This window comes from Crotalus tigris, unplaced genomic scaffold (assembly GCF_016545835.1).
Source record: "Crotalus tigris isolate CLP2741 ecotype Arizona unplaced genomic scaffold, ASM1654583v1 scf7180000021486.375087, whole genome shotgun sequence".
Taxonomy (NCBI): domain Eukaryota; kingdom Metazoa; phylum Chordata; class Lepidosauria; order Squamata; family Viperidae; genus Crotalus; species Crotalus tigris.
In genome coordinates this window covers 272757-294633 of record NW_024098534.1, presented here as the reverse complement: position 1 = coordinate 294633, position 21877 = coordinate 272757, and the positions used below count along the sequence as shown (strand labels likewise).

At 40.0% G+C, this 21877-nt stretch overlaps 1 protein-coding gene across 1 annotated transcript in view; it reads left to right on the top strand.

Annotated features, from left to right (window-relative positions):
- CELF4 (CUGBP Elav-like family member 4) overlaps positions 1 to 21136 on the top strand; it is an 87558-nt gene extending 66422 nt beyond the window's left edge. Inside the window, 1 exon segment of the mRNA XM_039318729.1 lies at positions 19587 to 21136. The gene's annotated coding sequence lies outside the window, so the exon portion shown is untranslated.
- The last annotated feature ends 741 nt before the right edge of the window (positions 21137 to 21877 follow it).

The window sequence follows — 21877 nt, the reverse complement described above, 5'->3', positions numbered from 1 at the left end:
ACAGCCCCGAAGAAGCGCTGATTCTACAGCCCTGCAGCTGAGCCCTGACAGCCCTGCAGCTCCAGCCATCTCTCACTCAGGCTTGTGCGGTGCTGCCACCGGTTCATCTTATTCCCCTCCCCCGCTACCACTTTTCTAGGATGGTCGCCTACCACCTGCCAGGTGCCAATGTACCAGGTACACGTACCACTGGTTGAAAAGCCCTGTTCTAATCCAACCCCCTTTACCATTTTAGACAAATGGATGTCCAGTCTATTCTTGAAAACCTCTAGTGATGGAGCATCCACAACTTTGGAAGGCAAGCTTTTCCACTGATTGTTCTCACTGTCAGGAAGTTTCTCCTTAGTTCTAGGTTGCTTCTCTCCTTGATGAGTTTCCATCCATTGCTTCTTGTCCTGCCTTCAGGCGCTTTGGAGAATAGCTTGACCTCCTCTTCTTTGGGGCAGCCCCTTAGTTGTCACTGGTGCCATGTAGAAACCGAAAGGTGACAAAAATGAATGCCCAAACTACAAGGGAGTACTTTCTAAATTAGCACCCATGATGAGAAGGATTCTGTCAGATGACAGAATAAGGATTGATGAGAATATTTGTAGCTCAGTCCCAAACTTTGGTTGTCCTTGGTGCTTTCTGAGCTTGATTGTTTGCAGATGTTTCATGACCCAACTAGGTAAAATCATGTGCTAAAAAGGGAGTGGGATTTGCACTCTGTATATATACAAATGGCTTGTCAGTGTTGGTGGGAATGTTCTTGGTGGTGCCATGATTAGGCTGTTGTTAGCATCAGCAGGGCTAGAAATGAGTGGGGTTTGTGGGGAGGAGGAGGAGGAGGAGGAGGAGGAGGAGGAGGAGGAGGAGGAGGAGGAGGAGGAGGAAGACGACTGTGGGGTCCTTGGTGTTCTGTGAGCTTGGTTGTTTTGTTGCAGATGTTTCATGACCCAACTAGGTAGCATCATCAATGCTAGAAACGAATGTGTTTTGGGGGACGGGAGAGGAGAAGGAGGAATAGGAGAAGGATCTCGGGGTCCTTGGTGCTCTCTGAGCTTGGTGGTCAAAGCTGTGTTTTCCCAGTTGTTACAAAGGCTCCATCTTCAGAAGGTTGCACCAAAATAATAAATGATGCCTTTGAACTGGGTTGTGGGAGAGAATAGTTAGAAACACCTTGTGCCAGGAGAACGGATCATTCAGTTCTAGATGAAGCAAATCTGCTTCACTCACTAGGAGCACCAGTTAACGAAGCTATTAAATATTAGGGACACAAACTGCAAAGGCAAGAATCAGTTGAAGATACTCTGACTCATGAAAAAAAAATCAAAGGTGTTTGAAAAGAGTGCTTATAGAATGCGCGGTGACCCGATGAGGTAGAAGCAAGGATGCAGGAGAATTCCAAGAAAGAGCTACCAGGGCATGTCTTAGTGACAGGGATGGCCATTGGGTCATAAAGAGTTGAAAATGGCTAAACATCTGGATATGAGCTGTGTTGAAACTCAGGCTGATAGAGGTCTTCCGGTAATTGAGGTGCTGTCAAAGAGAAGAGGGTCTTCAGAGCTGAAGAAGCTTCTTGGATTAGAAGCACAACATCTTCAAAGAAAAACAAGGAAGTCCAGCTGCCTCCTCCTCCTCCTCCTCCTCCTTCCTACAAACTCCACTCCCTTCTAGCACTGATGAGGTGACCTAGTTGGGTCATGAAACGCCTGCAAAAAAAAAAAAAAAAAAAAAAAAATCCAAGCTCAGAGAGCACCAAGACCCCACCGAACCCATAATTTTCAAGGCAGCAAACATAAACAGAGAGCTTTGTCGATCAGGATTATAATCTGTATTTCTAAAATTGATTATTTTGCCCTGTTTCAGAAATTGAATTTACTGAATTTGCTGAATTGATCCTATTCTATACTTGGGGGGGGAATCAACAGAAAACGGGAATAGATCGCCTGTTCCAAGTGCAGACGGCCCCACAAGAGCTTTGCACGACCCCCAACCCGATTATCATCGTGGCTAGAGGAAAACCATCCCCATTTGTTTGCCTCGCAGGCAATGGCAGGGATCTGTTTGCAGTCAGAATAATCCAATTTAAAGAAATGATTCATATTACTGAACGCATCTGTCTGAGGCCCGAGCAAAACCCCGGTGTTAGTTTAATAAATGATGTTCATTAAACTCGGCTGAAAATATAATCTGGAGAGACCGATGGAGCAAACAGAGCAAAGAATAAGCAAACGGAGCCGAGCAATTATCAGCCAACATTTGTTCTGGTGCCAATGCAGAAGTAAGCCTTGTTTACTGAAATCTTAATTTCGTCTGGCTGAGGTCGAATCCATCAAAATGCCGAGCCGGCAGACGATGCTCTCGTTTCTCAAAATCTGCCAGAAAAAGATATAAAAAAAAAAAAAAGCTCTTTTTCTCGATCTACAGCAGAATTCAGAAACTGAAAGTTAGGACGAGCAAAGAGATGTTTCTCCAGGGATAGAAGGTCCAAGCTGAGGACTTAAATGTTGACGATGGAAGATGAGCCTCACAAGCATGGATAGTGGGGTCAACGGAGATGGATTTTACACTCAGGCCAGAAAAAACAAACAAAGCTACCATACAGATGAGGTGAAACCTGGCTCAAAAAACAGTAACTGCGAGAGGGACCTTGGCGTCCTAGTGGACGATAATTTAAACATGAGCCAGCCGTGTGCAGCAGCAGCCAAAAAAGCAAATACAATCCTGGGTTGTATAAACAGAGGCACAGAATCAAGATCACGCAAAGTATTAGTACCGCTTTACAAAGCTTTAGTAAGACCACACCTGGAATACTGCATCCAGTTTTGGTCACCACCTTACAAAAAAGATGTTGGAAAAAGTGGAAAGAAAAGCAACTAACGAGGATTAAAGGCCTAGAGACTAAAACATATCAAGAATGGTTGCTGGAATTGGGTGTGGTTAGTCTAGAGAAAAGAAGGATTAGGGCTGACATTACAGCAGTCTCCCACTATCTGAGGAGATGCCACAAAATAGAGGGGGGTCAAGCTACTCTCCAAAGTGCCTGAAGGCAAGACAAGAAACAATGGACGGAAACTAATGAAGGACTGAAGCAAGCTAGAACTAAGGAGAAATTTCCTGACAGAACAATTAATCAGTGGAACCACTTGCCTACAAAAGTTGTGGTTGCTCCAACACTGGAGGTTTTTTTTAATAAGAAATCGGACAACCATTTGTCAGAACTTATACAAGGTCTCCTGCTTGAGCAGAGGGTGGACTAGAAGACCTCCAAGGTCCCTTTCCAACTCTGTTATTCTGTTATTTCTGACACATTTTCCAGCCAGGGAAGTTATTTTTACTCCATGTACAAGCAGTCCTCAAATTCCATACATCTGGATGGAACCAATTGGAAAGGGGAAAAAAAGGAGAAGCAGGAAGACCTTGGACCTCATAAGATTTTGGTATTGATTACAGGAGCATTCAGTCACCTTTACCTGTTAAGGGCATCTTAGCCGTAATGCAATCTTTCTTTCCCTTCCATTACTCTTCAATCAGGCCTCTCTCTTTCCTTTGCAGACACCAACACACCTCCTGCCCACCTGCAATTTATATCCATTTTATTGATCCCCGGGCTGTTTATGAGTGAATTGCACACGGCACCCCTTACCTGCCAGTTGGCTTCTCCAGCTGGTGTGTAGAAGAATCAAAAGGACCAAAAGAGATTAGAGAGCCCAAAATTTCTATGGATAAGTGAGAAAGTTGTTAAGTCAGTTTTGCCCCGTTTTACAACCTTTCTCCTAGCAGCCGTTAAGAAAACAACGTCGGTTGATAAGTTAGTGACATGGTTCCTGAAGTGAAGCTGGCTTCCTGGTTGACTTTGCATGCCGGAAGTTCGCAAAAAAGGGATTGCATGAGCCCAGGACGGTGCAGCTGTCATAAATATGAGTCAGTTGCCAAGCGTCTGAATTTTGATCATGTGACCATGGGGAGGCTGCAATGGTCACTTTTTTTTCAATGCCATTGGGGTTGATCCTAACCTCTGTATAAGCCGTACTAGAAAAGAAGGAGATGTAGAAGGCGAGGCAGAGCTGGGGGTGGAGTCAAGAGGGGAATCAATCTGGAATCATTATGTTCCCACAAGCAGTCTAGGTTCAAGCCCTCTTGAATTCCATTAACTCTTTGTTGTTGTTGTTGTTGTTGTTAGTTGTGAAGTCGTGTCCGACCCATCATGACCCCATGGACAACATTCCTCCAGGCCTTCCTGTCCTCTACCATCTTCTGGAGTCCATTGAAGCTCACGCCTCCTGCTTCAGTGATTCCATCCAGCCACTTCATTCTCTTTCATCCCGTTCTTCTCTTGCCCTCAATCTTTCCCAGCATCAGGCTCTTCTCCAGTGAGTCCTTCCTTCTCATTAGGTGGCCAAAGGACTTGAGTTTCAACTTCAGGATCTGGAGAATAGTCGGGGTTGATCTCCTCTAGGACTGACTGGTTGGATCGCCTTGCTGTCCAGGGGACTTGCAGGAGTCTTCTCCAGCACTATAGTTCAAAGGCCTCCATTCTTTGGTGCTCAGCCTTTCTTATGGTCCAACTTTCACAACCATAGGTTGCAAGTGGGAAAACCATGGCCTTGACCACAAGTACTTTTGTTGGCAGGGTGATGTCTCTGCTTTTTAGTATGCTGTCTAGATTTATCTAACTTCAATTTAATTAGAACTTAACTCTTTGTGCTTGACAGAAGGTTAGGGTTAAGGTTAAGGTTATGAATTTTCCCCCCAACCAGGTTCACAAGGAAGAGTCAGAGAGAACCATGTTGGTTTGTGACTGTGTTTTTTGTTGTTCAGTTACGTTTATTCTGATATGAGTGTTATGTTCTTTTCTTTTTTTAAGCAGTCTGAATTTAACAACATCCAGTAATTAATTAACATTTATTTATAGCCAGTTTGATAAACAGGACAGATACTTACATGGGTGTCTACCCTACAGCAAAGGAATAAATACGGATTTGTGTTTATACCAGTGGCTTCCTTTTAATTCTAAGAGATGTGCTCATATTTATTTCCGCTATAAAAATCCAAGTTTCACTGAGGCAATAATTCAGTTTCAAGCATCTAAAATGGGAGTTTTAGATTTTTTTTAAAAAAAAAGTGCGGGGGAAGGAAAGTAATAAAAGTTGAATAATTAATAAGTATTGAAAGTGTTTGGAGCAATCAGAGGCCTCAGTTTGTCTCAGCTGTACAGGGACACTAATTTTCACCTAATTCTTTTGAGCTGGCGGGACATCCTAGCTTCAGTGAAATTAAAAATGAATCAAAAATATTTTGAGTTAATTGTGCCTCGTGGCTTGAAGACAATTTGAAGCTGCAGGCAAATAACGCTAATAACAACACTAACAAAGTTAATGCTATCATCTTCAATTGATATTGAAAGATTATGACCTACACTGGCTGTTGTTCTCAGCACAAACGTTGTGCCATTCCAACAAATTCTTAGATGGCACTTAGCAAATCTGGGCACTGACAACACTGTTTGTTGTTTGTTGTTCAGTCACTAAGTCATGTCTGACTCTTTACAACACCATGGACCACAGCACACCAGGACCTCCTGTCCTCCACTGTCTCCTGGAGTTTGCCCAAATTCATGTTCGTTGCATTGATGACCCCATCTACCCATCTCATCCTCTCTCATCCCTTCTCTTTTTGCCTTCAGTCTTAATAATAATAATAATAATAATAATAATAATATAATAATAATAATAATAATAATAATAATAATAATAATAATAATAATAATAAAGTTGGAAGGGACCTTGGAGGTCATCTAGTCCAACCCCCCGCTCAGGCAGGAAACCCTATACCATTTCGGACAAATGGCTGTCCAGTCTCTTCTTAAAAACTTCCAGTGTTGGAGCATTCACCGCTTCTGGAAGCAGGTTGTTCCACTGGTTAATTGTTCTCACTGTCAGGAAGTTTCTCCTTAGTTCTAGGTTGCTTCTCTCCTTGATTAGTTTCCACCCGTTGCTTCTTGTCCTGCCTTCAGGTGCTTTGGAAAATAGCTTAATTCCCTCTTCTGTATGGCAGCCCCTGAGATATTGGAATACTGCTATCATGTCCCCCCTTGTCCTTCTCTTCGTTAAACTAGACATACCCAATTCTAGCAACCGTTCCTTATATGTTTAGCCTCCAGTCCCCTAATCATCTTTGTTGCTCTTCTCTGTACTCTTTCTAGAGTCTCAACATCTTTTTTACATCGTGGTGACCAAAACTGGATGCAGTATTCCAAGTGTGGCCTTACCAAGGCATTGTAAAGTGGTATTAATACTTCACGTGATCTTGATTCTATCCCTCTGTTAATGCAGCCTAGCACTGTGTTGGCCTTTTTGGCAGCTGCAGTCACGGCTGGCTCATATCTAAGTGATTGTCCATTAGGACTCCGAGGTCCCTCTCACAATTACTACTATTGAGCAAGGTACCCCCTATACTATACCTGTACATTTGGTTTTACTTGCTTAAGTGTAGAACTTTACTTTTTTCACCATTGAATTTCAATGGTGAAATTCATCAGGATCTTTTTCAAAGAGTCCTCCTTTCTTTCTCATTCTTCTAATACAGATAGTCCTCGAGTACAACTTACCTGGAGTTACAATGACCACAACTGAACGCAAAAATTCTCTTTCCAGGTGAGACCGTGGTCAAGTGGATTTTGCCCCCTTTTAAGACCTTTCCTGCCACATTTGTTAAGTCAATCGCTGCAGTTAAATTAGTCACACGTGGTTAAGTAAATCTGGCTCCCCCATTGGTTTTGCTTCTCAGAACATCCCAAAAGGGGATCACATGATCCCAGGACACTGCAACGGTCATAAATATGAGTCAGGTTACCAAGCATCTGAATTCTGATCATGTCCCCACGGGGATGCTGCAACAGATATACTTGGGACAAACGGTCATAAGTCACTGTTCTCAGTTCTGTTATAACACCAAATGGAGTTTCACAACATCAGGATCTTTTCCAAGGGCTCCTCTCATTGGGTGGCCAAAGCATTTGTACATCAGCTTCAGGATCTGTCCTTCCAAAGGACAGCCAGGATTGAGTTTCTTTAGGGTTGACTGATTGGATGTCCTTGCAGTCCAAAGGGCTGCCAAGAGTCTTCTACAGCCCCACAATTCAAGAGCATCAGTCCTTTGGCGCTCAGCCTTCCTCATGGTCCAACTCTCACAACTATATATTATTGTTGTTAGTTGTGAAGACCTATCGAGACCCCATGGACAACGTTCCTTCAGGCCTTCCTGTCCTCTACCATCTTCTGGAGTCCATTGAAGCTCACGCCTCCTGCTTCAGGGACTCCATCAGCCACCTCCTTCTCTGTCGTCCCCTTCTTCTATTGCCCTCCATCTTTCCCAGCATTAGGCTCTTCTCCAGTGAGTCTTTCCTTCTCATTAGGTGGCCAAAGTACTTGAGTTTCAACTTCAGGATCTGGCCTTCTAAAGAGCAGTCAGGGTTGATATCCTCTAGGACTGACCGGTTTGATCACCTTGCAGTCCAGGGGACTCGCAGGAGTCTTCTCCAGCACCAGAGTTCAAAGGCCTCAATTCTTTGGCGCTCAGCCTTTCTTATGGTCCAACTTTCACAGCCATACATTGCAACTGGGAAAACTATGGCCTTGACGATACATACTTTTGTTGGCAGGGTGATGTCTCTGCTTTTTAGTATGCTGTCTAGATTTGCCATAGTTTTTCTCCCCAGGAGGAAAGTAACTATATATTACTACTGGGAAAACAGCCTTTATGGGATGGGAATTGCAACTTGTTACTTTGTACCTGGGGGAGGGAACTTTAGTCTTGGGTTAATGCCATGCTTCCGATAGATGAAACCAATTAAAAGAACTTCAAGGCAAAGATTCCTTCCTTAAAGAACATTTTATTTAGGAAACAAAGTATGGGCACTTACATAGTTGAACCCAAGACTAAAGTTCCCTCCCCCAGATACAAAGTAACAAGGTGCAATTCACACCCCAGAAAGGCTGTCATAAATCACATTCACCAATTAATCCACAACACGGGCTCTTCCAACTTCTCAGCCAGCCAAAACTTTATCTAACACAGGTCTTGAGTTCACACACAGCTGCAATCATTATGGCTAACTGAAAATGCTCAAACATTCCCCTCCACCACCCCATTCTACAACTAAAATCCTTGAAAAGCAGGAAGAAGCACAATGAAAGCAAAAGGTAAAATTGCTACAGTTGTCTTAATTGTCACAGCGCTGACACAGAGCTTTCACTATATCAGGGGCAGGCAACCTTGGCTCTTTTATGACTCGTGGACTTCAACTCCCAGAATTCCTGAGCCGGCCATGCTGAGGGGAAAGGGAGAGGTTTCCAAGCTGAGCCTCTAAGACCTCCCTTCCAATTCTGTTATTAATCAGTGGAATGGCTTCCATCCAGAAATGGAGGTTTAAGGAGGTTTTCCTTAAGAGACCATTTGTCTGATATGGTATAGGCGGGTGTCCTGTTTGAGCAAGGGAATGGACTAGAACAGTGTTTCTCAACCTTGACCATTTTAAGGCAAGTGGACTTCAACTCCCAGAATTCCACAGCCAGCAATGCTGGCTGTGGAATTCTGGGAGTTGAAGTCCACATGCCTTAAAATGGTCAAGGTTGAGAAACACTGGACTAGAAGACCTCCAAGGTCCCTTCCAGCTCTATTATTTTGTTAAATTCTTTTAGATTGGATGTGACTAAGGCCCTCATAAGTGCTTAAGTATGGATGATGTCAGATACAGAAGAAACAATACTTTACTTTCCTCTTGCTAAATATGACACAGGAATCTGAGACGGAAAATCCAGTAGTAAATGTCCCAAACATTTGGTCCACGTATAACCTTTTAGACGTTTTTCCTATATGATTATTTCTATTATTTCTTATAGAGATGCGAAACTGCTAAATTGTGTAGCCAAGCACAATCTATAATGCCCTCTTTATGTACATGGTTGGTTCTTCAATCCATAGGACCGCTGGGGGTGGGTTAGAAAGTAAAAGTGATATAATTGTACTATATGGATTTTGGGACAAAATTTGGAAAGATGGTTGAGAAAATATATACTAAACAAACAGCTAGGGTAATTATAAATGAGGAAATGACAGAAAAAATTGAGCCGAGGTGGCGTAGCAGTTAGAGTGCAGTACTGCAGGCCACTTTAGCTGACTGTGTTCAGCAGGTCAGCAGTTCAAATCTCACCGGCTCAAGGTTGACTCAGCCTTCCATCCTTCCAAGGTAGGTAAAATGAGGACCCAGATTGTTGGGGGCAATATAAATATATATACATTGCTTACTGGTGTACACTGCTTAGAGAGTGCTCGCACTTAAAGCGGTATATAAGTCTCATAAATAAATAAATAAATAAATAAATAAATAAAATATAACCAAAGGAGTAAGACAAGGATGCCCACTTTCCCCTCTTTTATTTATTTTATCATTCGAAATACTCCTTACAAAAATCAGAGAGGACCAAGAAATAAAGGGTTTAAAAATTAAGAAGGAAGAAAATAAGGTCCAGGCTTTCGCTGATGATTTGGTATTTATTTTGGAAGATCCATTAGAAACTGGCGTTAAATTGATTCAAAAAATAGAAGAATTTGGTGAGGTAGCTGTACTTAAGATTAATAAGAATAAATCCAAATTAATAACAAAAAATCTTACAAAGGCATAGGAAAGTGAACTGGAAGATAAAACAAAGATAAGTATAACCAAGAAAATAAAATATTTAGGGATCTGGCTTATAGCGAAATGTTCCTCGATTAAGGAGGACAATTATGATAAAATATTACACCAGATAAAAAAACATTTAGAAAATTGGGAAAATTTGCAAATTTCATTTTTAGGGAGGACCGCTACAGTCAAAATGAATGCATTGCCAAAAATATTATCTTTGTTCCAGGTTATTCCAATAAAATTAGGGAAAACATTCTTTCAAGAATTAAATAAATTGGTCACTAAATTTATATGGCAAAGGAAAAAACCCAGGATTAAATTAAAACTCTTGCAAGATATGAAAGATAAAGGGGGATTGGCGTTACCAGAGTGGGAAATATACTACCAAGCATCAAGCTTAACTTGGCTAAAAGATTGGATGGATTTGAAAATTACTAGAGTTTTAACAATAGAAGGACATGACTTGCAAGCAGGGTGGCATACATTCCTACGGGACGAAAAACATAACATACACAGATACTTTCAAAGACACATAGTTAGGAATGCATTGCTACAGACTTGGGGAAAAAATAAAACAAAAACATTATATAAGAATTCCAATGTGGTTATCCCCAACAGAAGCTCTGAAATACCCAAACCTACTGGATATAAATAAGATAATTAGATAAAAGGAATTAGTAAATGAACAGGGAAATCTGAAAACAAAACAAGAATTGGAACAAGATATTGGCAGAGAGATTGACTGGTGGACATTTACACAAATTCAATCTAAATATACAGAGGACAAAAAATTATATGAAATACAAAAAGAACCGCAAGAATTGGATAAAATTATACATGGAACAGAAATAAAATTAATTAGCAATTTATACAAATACCTATTGAGATATAAAATGGAAGACGAGGTTGTCAAAGACACAATGATTAGATGGGCAAAAATTTTTGGATATAATATAGAATTGGAGAAATGGGAAAAAATATGGGAAATAAACATAAAATTGACTATGTCGGCGGCATTCAAGGAAAACCAGTTGAAGATGTTTTACAGATGGCATCTTCCACCAGCAAAGCTTGCCAAGATGTTCCAGAACAATTCGCCAACATGCTGGAAATGTAAAAAAATACATGGAACATATTATCATTTATGGTGGACATGCCCAGCTGCGAAAAAATACTGGACTACAATAAGAAGATGGATCGAAGAAATAACAGACCAACCCATAGACTGGAAACCAGAGATCTTTTTGCTGGGTATTTTAAACAGAAAATATAGTAAAGAAATATGGTACTTAATTTTACATATAATAACGGTGGCAAGAATAGCATATGCACAGTGCTGGAAAAATGAGAATATACCATCAGAGGAAGAAGTGATAAGAAAAATCCTGGACTGTGCTGAGATGGACAAATTAACAAAAGAGATAAAAGAAAAGGAAGACACAGAGTACTATATAGCATGGAACAAGTGGTGTGACTGGTTGGAGACTAGAAATAATAGAGGAGAATAAATATGGAAAGATCAAAAGTGAAAATATGTGTATAATAATGTATAATAATAATATGAATTATTCTTAGTAAGGAGTATGAAGGAAGAAAAATGTAAATAAGAAACAACAGGGCAATAAGGACAAATATTCTAAAGAAGAATAAGGGGGGGAATGTAAATAAGATTACCGTTACGTAATCGCTGTTAAAAAAGGGGGGGAGGAGTATATACTGTGTGTGTATGTGTGTTATGTTTTGTTTTGTTTTGTTGGTTAAAAAAAAAAAATTTAAAAAAAGAAAGTAAAGGTGATGGACTACTGTTGATGTCCACCTTGATGAGTATCTAAGGATCATGAACAAGAGTCACGTTGGGAAGTTGATGTGGTTTTTCTTAACATGTCTGAGCTTTTCTGCATAGGGGTTTTGCTTTATGGAAAAAAGAGTTTAGCTTCTTCATTGGAAAAACTATTAGATAAAGTGTGTTGAATAGGTACATCTGCATTGATGCCAATAGGACTAATATTACTGAATATATTGAAACATAATCTTACCAAATGTGCTTGATTTGTACACTAGGCTAAGCAGCAAAAGTAAAATATTCACAAGGAGAGAGAGGGAGGGAGGGAGGGAGGGAGGAAGGAGAGAAAAAGAGTGGGAGAGGGAGAGAGAAAGGTGAGAGAAACAGAGGAGAAAAAGGAAAAAGAAAGAAAAGGAAAGAAAGAAAGAAAGAAAGAAAGAAAGAAAGAAAGAGGGAGGGAGGGAGGGAGGGAGGGAGGGGGGAGGGAGGGAGGGAGGGAGGGAGGGAGGAAGGAAGGAAGGAAGGAAGGAAGGAAGGAAGGAAGGAAGGAAGGAAGGAAGGAAGGAAGGAAGGAAGGAAGGAAGGAAGGAGAGATTATGTTTTTCCTTTGCAGCTGGTCAGCCTGGGCTAAATCAGTAACTGACACAGTGAAGTCATCATCATTTAAAACTTTTGGGAGAGGCTCACTGAATGTCATGCCATGTAAATGTCCAAAGACCTGAAGTGAGGAAGGTCTTCTCTGAGTGAATTCTGAGTTCTTTGTAAATTCAAAGGCCATCCTCCTGTTATCCTGGGCACTGACCATGTCAGACAGGTGAGTGAGTGAAATGATAGACAGAGATATAGGTAGATACTTGATAGCTATACAATTGATGAATAATAGGTAAAAATATAAGCATAGAGAGACAATGATTAGGTAGATAGAGATGATGATGAGAGAGAGATGGATAATGATAGAAATAGATGATAGATAATAAATATTAGATAGATAGATAGATAGATAGATAGATAGATAGATAGATAGATGATATTAGATAGAGAAATAGAGATAGAGAGAGAGATGATATAAGATTAGATAGATAGATAGATAGATAGATAGATAGATAGATAGATAGATAATATAAGATTAGATAGATAGATAGATAGATAGATAGATAGATAGATAGATGATATAAGATTAGATAGATAGATCGACAGATAGATAGATAGATAGATAGATAGATAGATATAATGATTGATAGATGATAGATATAAAGATAGATAGACAGATAGATGATATAAGAATAGATAGATAGAGAGAGATGATATAAGATTAGATAGATAGATAGATAGATAGATAGATAATAGATAGATAGATGATAGATAGATAGATGATATAAGATTAGATAGATATAGATAGATAGATGGATGGATGGATGGATGGATGGATGGATGGATAGATAGATAGATAGATAGATAGATAGATAGATAGATAGATAGATAGATATAATTGATAGATGATAGATAGATAGATAGATATAATGATTGATAGATGATAGATATAAAGATAGATAGACAGATAGATGATATAAGAATAGATAGATAGAGAGAGATGATATAAGATTAGATAGATAGATAGATAGATAGATAGATAGATAGATAATAGATAGATAGATAGATGATAGATAGATAGATGATATAAGATTAGATAGATATAGATAGATAGATGGATGGATGGATGGATGGATGGATGGATGGATAGATAGATAGATAGATAGATAGATATAATTGATAGATGATAGATAGATAGATAGATAGATAGATAGATAGATAGATAGATAGATAGATATAAAATAGAAGTAGATAATGGCAGAGACATTGTAGATGAGAGATAATGTCAGAGATAGGTTGATAGACAGAGAGAGAGAGAGAGAGAGAGAGAGAGAGAGAGAGAGAGATGATAAACAACAAAAAAGATTTTTTAATCTGAATTTATTCTTCTTAGTTCATACATTTTTCTAGAATATTCCACGCAGCTGATCAATTGGATTACCCTTCCTCCCAAAAGCTTATGTCACAGCAACTCTCTCAACCCTTCACGGTGATACTTTGATTTCTTTTCTCTCTTCCTTTTTCTTTCTTTCCTTTTTTTCTTCTTTTTGCTAACATGAATGCCGTTCTCTACATACAGGAACTCCCTACGGAAAGGGAGTTGTGTATGAGACATTGCTTCTCTTGTGGCCTCTGCTGTGTTTTGTAGACGCTTTAAAACGGGTGAATCAATTTTACGTTTTCAGTGCTGAGGCATTTTCTAACGCTTCCCACCTTCACAATGTGGTGTGTCTCCTCGCTTGCTCGAGAGGGGATGGAAAAGAAACATTTATCGGGTTTTGTCTCTTTTTCACAACTCGTGGCTTTGTGCTCCCCAAAAGCCTAAAGCAGGGGTCTTCAAACTTGGCCCTTTTATGACTGGTGGACTTCAAGTCCCAGAATTCCTCAGTCGGCCATTTTGATGAAATTGTAGGCTTGGATCCAGACCAGGGGTCTTCAGACTGAGCCCTTTGATGACTTGTGGACTTCAACTCCCAGAATTCTGGGAGTTGAAGTCCACAAGTCATCAAAGGGCCAAGTTTGAAGACCCCTGGCCTAAAGCTTGATTGAGGAATATGCGCCTCACTGACTGTGTTCTCAAGAGGAACAAAAAAATGAAGTTCCCTCTAAAAAAGAAGAGAATTCAAGGAGAACCGAAGAGGTTCTAGATTTGAGGAAGCTACTTAAAAGGTTGCTCACTTCATAGACCTCTGCATGGAACTGGGACTTCAAAAGTAGCCGGCATTCACACAATTTGCACAACAAAACATCATTTCTGTACAATTTGTACTTCAAGGAGGAAGCATCTGATCTAGTCCAGACTGTTTTGGGGTTCTTGACCTCTTTGGACAAAACAGGTCTTAAGTCTAAGCTTCCTCCAAGGTCCTTTCCAAGAAGGACTGAAAGGTTTGGAGCAAGCGACCCCTGTTTAGGCACAGGTACCACCTCCAGTTCAGATCTGGAGATGTAGGCCTGACCGGGAAAAGTTTGTTTTGAAGTCCAAGCTCCCAAAATGGCAGCCAAGCCATTTTCCCAGACTTTGCAAACCAGATTGTCCACGTCTGCCGCCATCCATTGAATGCGTGCTTCTCTCAGCTGCCACAACATGGTTGTGTTAATGGTCGCTGTTTTTATGTGTCCACATGAATTGTGTCTTTTGTGTTAAGAGTGTCTTTGGCTAGGCTTCCTCCATTCCTTTTGATTTCTTCCTTTTCCTTTTCGTTTCCGTTTCTTGGTTTTGGTTTTGGTTTTGGTTGTTTGTTTTTTTGTTTTCTCTTCGTTTGGTTGTGTGCTCATTACAGCTTTTTGTAACAATGCTGTATTTTAGTGACTTCTCCTCCTCTTCCTCCATCTCCATTTCCTTCTCCTTCCCCTCTCCTTCCCATCCTTCTCCTTTCCCTCTTCCTCTCCTTCCCATCCTTCTCCTTTCCCTCTCTCTCTCATTTTTTCCTTTCTCCTTCTCCTTTCCCTTTCCCTCTCCTCCTTCACCCTCCTTTCCTCCTTCCCTTCTCCCTCTCATCTTCTCCTTTTTCTTTCTCCTTCTTTTTCACTCCTTCTCCTTTCCCTCTCCCTCTCCTCCTTTCCTCCTCCTCCTCCTTCCCCTCTCCCTCATCTTCTTCTTTCTCCTTTCTCTTTCTCCTTCCTCTTCCCTCCTTCTCCTTTCCCTCCCTCTCCTCCTTCTTCTCCCTTCTTTCCTCCTCCTCCTTCCCCTCTCCCTCTCATCTTCTCCTTTCTCTTTCTCCTTCCTCTTCCCTCCTTCTCCTTTCCCTCTCCCTCTCCTCCTTCTCTCCTCCTCCTTCTTCTCCCTCCTTTCCTCCTCCATTTTCTTCTCCTTCCCCTCTCCCTCTCATCTTCTCCTTCTTTCTCCTTTCTCCTTCTCCTTCCTCCTCCCTCCTTCTCCTTTCCCTCCCTCTCCTCCTTCTCTCCTCCTCCCTCCTTTCCTCCTCCTCTATTTTCTCATCTTCTCCTTCTTTCTTTCTTTTTCCTCCTCCTCCTCCCCCTCTCCCTCTCCTCCTTCTCTCCTCTTCCTCCTCCTCCTCTCCCTCCTATTCTTCTTGTTCTCCGTCCCTCTCTCTCTCTCTCCTTCCCTCCCTCTTGTTTTTGTTTTGGATTTTTTTTAAAATCTCTCTCTTCCTTCCCACCTCTCCCCCTTTCTCCCCCACCTTCCCCCCCCAGACAATATATATAAATATATCAATATCTATATAAAAAAACTCTTTTCTTCTTTTGTCATTCAATCAAATTCCAACCCAACCACCAAGAGCCAGTCAAATCCACCACAGTCTCGGGCTGAGCTAGGAAAAAACTAATGACAGGAAAGTGGAGAAAAGAGTCTCCCCCCCCAGTCCGTAAGTTCAACAACCTCAACTCAAAGTTGACAGTGTGATATGATGGCACCGTGTAACTCAGCTCAGAATTGGTTGCATGACCTGCCGTCAAGTTTCGTGGAGGTGCTGTGATTGAAACATTATTTTCCTTGGATGTCGTATCAGTTCAATGATTGGCCAAGTCATGATCACCTGTGCCTTTCTTGACTGTGCTGCCACAGTTTTTTATTGCCGTGCTCATGTTTATTTTCTTTATTATTCATTTGTTTCCTTTTTTAGTGCTTGCAGTGGTTTCTTTGTGGTCTGATTTTTTTTTCTTGTTCAGCAACTTATAATGCTTCTTTAGAGATCACCTGGAAAGGTGGGTGGGGGTGAAATGAATTTCTAATTCTTTTAGGGGGAGGGCAGAAAAATGGGATGGTTGTCTCTTGTTTGAGTAATTTCCAACAAGTCAGGAAACAGAACTGTATGATTGGTATATTTTTTGCACCCTAAATACTTGTGTTTTTTAAACGAATTGGGGGCCTTTTTCAATTGATCGTTCTTCTTTTCTTTCTTCCTTAAAATAGTTCTAATCCTTCTCCCCAAAGGGAAAAAAAACAATCAGAGTTAATTGCAGTGTGCAAAAAGAAAAGAGCTACAGTACCAAAGCAAGCTAGAAAAGAGCTTCTTAAGTGCCTTATTATCAAAAATTTCCAATTTTTAAGGTTTGCCAGCACAATCACGCTTAAGAAATCCATTGCTTTGGGGAAGGGTGCCGAAAACACCATTTAAGGTTAAAAAGGAAAACAAAAAACAAAAAAAAACACCTGATTCTAATCTAAAACGGCCTTGTCCATATTTTTTTTTTTTTGTTTAGTTGCAACTGAAAAAGGGTCCTGGATGAGTGTTTTTGTTTCTTGTTTTTTCCTTTAGTTTCTTCTATTCTTATTGTTTTCGGTGTCGTAATTGTTTCAACTGCTGTGTATGGTTTGCTGTTTGTTTAATCAACAGTGTGGAAAAGAAAAGAAAAAAACCTGCCAGCATGGTTGATCTAAAGCATGAGAAAGGAAGCTTCTGTAGTTTTTTTTTCTTTCTTAAGTTTTCTTGACATAATAAATCACCGGAGTCTATAAGACGAGAAGAGATAAGAGCTAATCCATAACGATTAAACATTCTCCCCAAATGTCAAGTTCAGCTGGAATCGTGCTTCAAAATTTTCTTTTTATTTAAGAAACGTTAGCCTTACGTTTTTTTTTTACCTTCGCTTTTCTTGCATGGAGAGACAGGAAGTCTGTTCCAAGCCATTTTGCATTTCGAGCACTCTGTTTGAGGCATTTCTTTTTGTGATACTTTATCAGCAGCTGGCCTTCCCGAGACCACAGCCCGGGAGGGACTCAAAACATTTACAACCGATTTATTTTATTTATTAAACTTGCATGCTGCCTGTTTTGCCTGAGACAAATCTAGGCGCTTAGGGAGAGCGATTAAAATGTAGCATGGGAAGTCAGTCCTCCCCCAGAGAAGGAAATATTAAAGAGGCAGAAAAGCATGCCCAGTTTTTCTTAATAGCCCTAAGTCTCCCTCCCCCAAACGGAAACCAGCTCTGTAGAAATGCAGATGTAAACTATTCAGGAAGGTTGAAGCTAGAAGATTAAGAAGACAAAGACACCTAAAATCTACATACCCCACCCAAACTCTAAGACAGGACATAATAGGATTAACTCACAGATGTCAAAGGGACACATGTCAGAATACATGACACAGGAAATAGCCTCAAACAGGAACAGGAAACAACTCCAAACAAAAGACTCCAGAGGGTATAAAAACCCACTCCCTACATGTGCTCTCTCTTTTTTTATCCCAGAGCCATCTTTCTGTCTGGCTCTCCTTTTCAATAAACTGCAACCTTCTTTTTAAAGCAGTCGCCATGTTGTTTATTCCCGGCTTGGACTGAACCATGATAAAGACTTTTCCTTCAACAGTAGCATAAAATATTTTTTAAAAAAAAACATTTTAGGAATTGCAGTTATAGTCCCAAGTACCAAGATCCGTACAGGATCCAGATTTTTCACAACACAAAATCAGAGGTACACAGCACAGGCAGTCCTTGACTTAACGACCACAATCGAGCCCCCAAAATTGTTCTTGCTAAGCGAGATAGTTGTTAAGTGAATGTTCCATTTTACAACTTTTCTTGCCACGGCTGTTAAGTGAATCGCTGCAGTTGTCAAGTCAGTCCCACAGTTGTTAAGTGAATCCTGCTTCCCCCTTGACTTTGCTTGTCGCAAAAGGAGATCACATGACTCTGGGATGCTGCAACAGTCATAAGTACATGCCAGTTGCCAAGTGTCTGAATTTTGACCATGTTACCATGGGGATGCTCCTATGGTTGTAAGTGTGAAAAATGGCCCTTGTAACTGAACGGTGTCTAAATAAATGGTCGTAAGGCAAGGAATACCTGTATGTTGATAGGGTCCTGAAATGTCAAGCAGGATGTAACAGCAATAGTCTTTATTTTTTTTTTCCAACTCAGAAGTTCCTACAAGGCTGTAGAATATTTAGGAAGATCTGATTTAACAGACACTTGGCTGATTGTGGAAAAGCCTACATAAAGTCAACATTTAGACAGAGGTTTCCTCTCTGTTGTAGTCTCAACAGAGACTTGGGTGGGCCTTTGCTACACAGGAGTATCCTGTAGTTTTTAAGGTCAGTATGGAGGTCCCAGTATGGAGCCAGTACAGAAATCTGACAGTAAGGAAGAGAGAAGACAGAAAATATAGAAATATCTGTGGAGATTCCCAACTCAACTGAGCTCTGAACTGAAGAAGCTCCTTGGATGAGAGGCGAAATGTTTTCAAAGGGAAAAAAAACCAAGAAAGTCCAACTGCCTTTTTGAAAAAGCATCTCTCGGATAGAAAATGTAAGAAATATAGAGGGCCAAATTCCCATATTTTAGTGATGGATGAACAACACAGGATTCTTCTGAGGACAGCTCTCTTTGGGGGCATCAGCAGCTTCCCAGATGCAGAGAAGATAAAAAACAATAAAGGAGAATATATGCAACTCAGGGTTGAAATGTGGAGTCCCTGGTTCTCTCTGAGCTTGCTTGTTTTCTTGCAGACATTTCATCGTCCAACTAGATAACATCATCAGCGCTGGATGATGAAATGTAGTAGCACTGATGATGTTACTTAATGCGGTTTATCAAACGTCTGCAATAAACCAACACCTAGAGGTCTCATTTGAAGAGGATAGAGAAAATGTTGTTTATGCTACAACGTTGAACAAATATTAGGGTCCCAAGTCAATACAGAAGTAACATCCTGTTTAGGTAGCTTTCGTAATCTGCTTCTCTTATTTGTTAAGCCAGAGACACCTTTGAGATGGGATGACCAGATGTTCTTCACAGTTATCTGGGATATTCCTAGAAAATATTAATAAAATATCTTGAAGGGAAGATGGGTCCTATCACACTATCCAAGTTTTTTTTTAAAAAAAAACAAACAAACAAACAAAGCAAGTATAACTAAATTTGCATGACGTTTCCATAACGGGAACAAGATTGTCTTGGAAACAGGTGTTCTCCTAAATCTGTGTGTGTGTTTTATTTTTCTTTATTGATTATAAGGTATGCTTTTTGGAAACTTTCTCTTCCCTTTCTCTTCTATCCCTATCTTTAAAACAAAACAAACATCTGTATATATCGATTTGGGTTTGGTCCAGCTAGGAATAACATTTTTTCCTCTCTTTTTAGGGCGTCAGCTGAATGATGGGCCACCCTTAGAGAAATATATATAAATATAGATATATATATATAAAAAAATAAATATATATATATTAAATAATATATATATAGGAATGAGAACTGTGGGATTACACCTTTAAACATCTCAGTCAAGTGGAAGACTTTGAACTTTCGTGCTCTTTCTGGTTGATCGGACTGGAAACTTTGCTTGGAGGAAAGTTGCCTTCGGCTGGCTTGGAAGGACCTGTGGTGGACAACCAAAACTGATGAACAAATCAAGAACATTGGAAAAGAAAAGAAATCATGGCAGGAGAAAAAAAAAAAGAATTACTTCGATTTCTACAGTGAACTTGATCTAAACCATCATAGCTTTTCCCCAATCTGGAAATGCTGAACGTGTGCCTGTGGCCATCGCAGATGGGGTTGCTATGGTCGCCCATGGCAACCATCACTAAGCATTCTTTATCTGTCATTCCTTAGCTACATAGGGACCAAAGGACATAACTTTTTACCGCAGACTTGTAGTTGTATGTAAATTACTCAGAAGTTCTTTCCTTTTCTCTTAGCTGTTCCCGCTAAGACAGCTTTGGAGAGCAAATTCTATGAAATAATGTAAAACACACACACACACACACACACACACACACACACACACAACATAACAAAACAAAAACTGAAACTGCTTCGACGCTTTTAAAAAAAATGGCAAGATAATAGTTATTTGATACTTTCGAAGGTCTTTGGATATACCTTAATTAGAGTCTATGAAACTTTCATATGGTTTTCTTTATAACAGGGATGGACTGAGGGGGATTCGAAGGGGCAGGTTCAGGAGAGAGTACTGGCGGAAGAGGAAGCCACATGAAGAAAAGAAAAAAAATATGGCTTCGTGTTTTGTTAAGGAGAATGAAGAAGAAGAAAAGAATGCTGATACGACGTAGAACGATAGCTTGTTTATAAAAAGCCCCCCCCCTCCTCCACCCAAACCCCTAATAGTTGTACAGAATTAAAAAAAAAAGTTTAAATACTTATATAACGGGGCAGGGGGAAGATTAGATGACGTAAAAAGCAAAAAAAAAGCAAAAAAATATATATAGGCGTTAGCGTTAATGCTAAGAAAACACACAAAGATGTCGTAGAAAACTTTTTTGTAGCGTTTAGATTGATAGCCGATCCTGCTCTAATCAACTGCTGTCAGAAGCGGTGTCTGATGGACAGGCCAGGAGGAGAAAGTGGCTTAATTTGGCAAGTTTTTGACAATAACCATTCTGCTAAGTCGTATCGAAATCGGTGGATAATTAATCACTCATAAGTCTTGAACCAACCGATAACTCAGCGGCTATCTAATTCAAAGTTAGTTGCAACTTGACAGAAGGAAAATCAATGGGGCCAAACTTAGTTGCAATTTGCAAATCAACCAGGCCAAAGTTAGTTGCAATTGGACGAAAGGAAAAACATTTTCCTTTCTGGACATTTTCCACAAGACATTGCCAAAAGCCACCGATTTAAGTTTCTGCTTTGATAGCTTCCATATTTGTTCTAAATCCTTCAGGACTGGGGCAGGGAGGGGCAGGGCGGGTGTGGGGATTTAGCCTAGAACCTTAATCTTAAAAAAAAGAAAAACCTTTAAAAAAATCATAAAAGTACGGGGGAAAAAATACAGACACACAAAAAAAAATTACAAAAAAAATGCAATCTCTGAAGAATTTCTGAAACTGTTTACAAGGAATTTTGAAAAACGGGGATGTTTAAAAAAAAGATGCTGGCTCTGTTTTTCTGTAAATAAATTTGCATATTTTGTAGGACTTTTAATTGTAATGATAGAGAAAAAAAATCAAGGAAAAAAACTATTTAAGGAAGCACGATATTTATCTTTGGTAAATGACTTTAGAGCAGTTGAAAAAAAACGTTTTAAAATCTGAATCAGAAAAATAGAAACAATTATTTAAGAACACATATATTTTAAAAGTATATCATATTTATTATAATTTATTTCCACGGGATTCAGATTTGATTTTTAAGTATGCAGTTTCTTTCCTCCCTCCCCTCCCCCACTCCTACCATTTTATCAGATCGATCGAAGAATTATTTGTTATTCTTTCTGAACAATTGTTTTCCTTTGGGCTAGATCTGGGGGAGCTTTAAAAATATTATTTTTTCTATTTTTTTCCCTTCATCTTGGATCTGATTTTCAAGTCTTTACACTAGCTAAACACCCCCAAATCTTTTCCGGTGGTTTGGCTAGGAGTTGACTGCCAAAGCAAGCCGGTATTTTGGTGTATAAAAATGCCATGCAATTC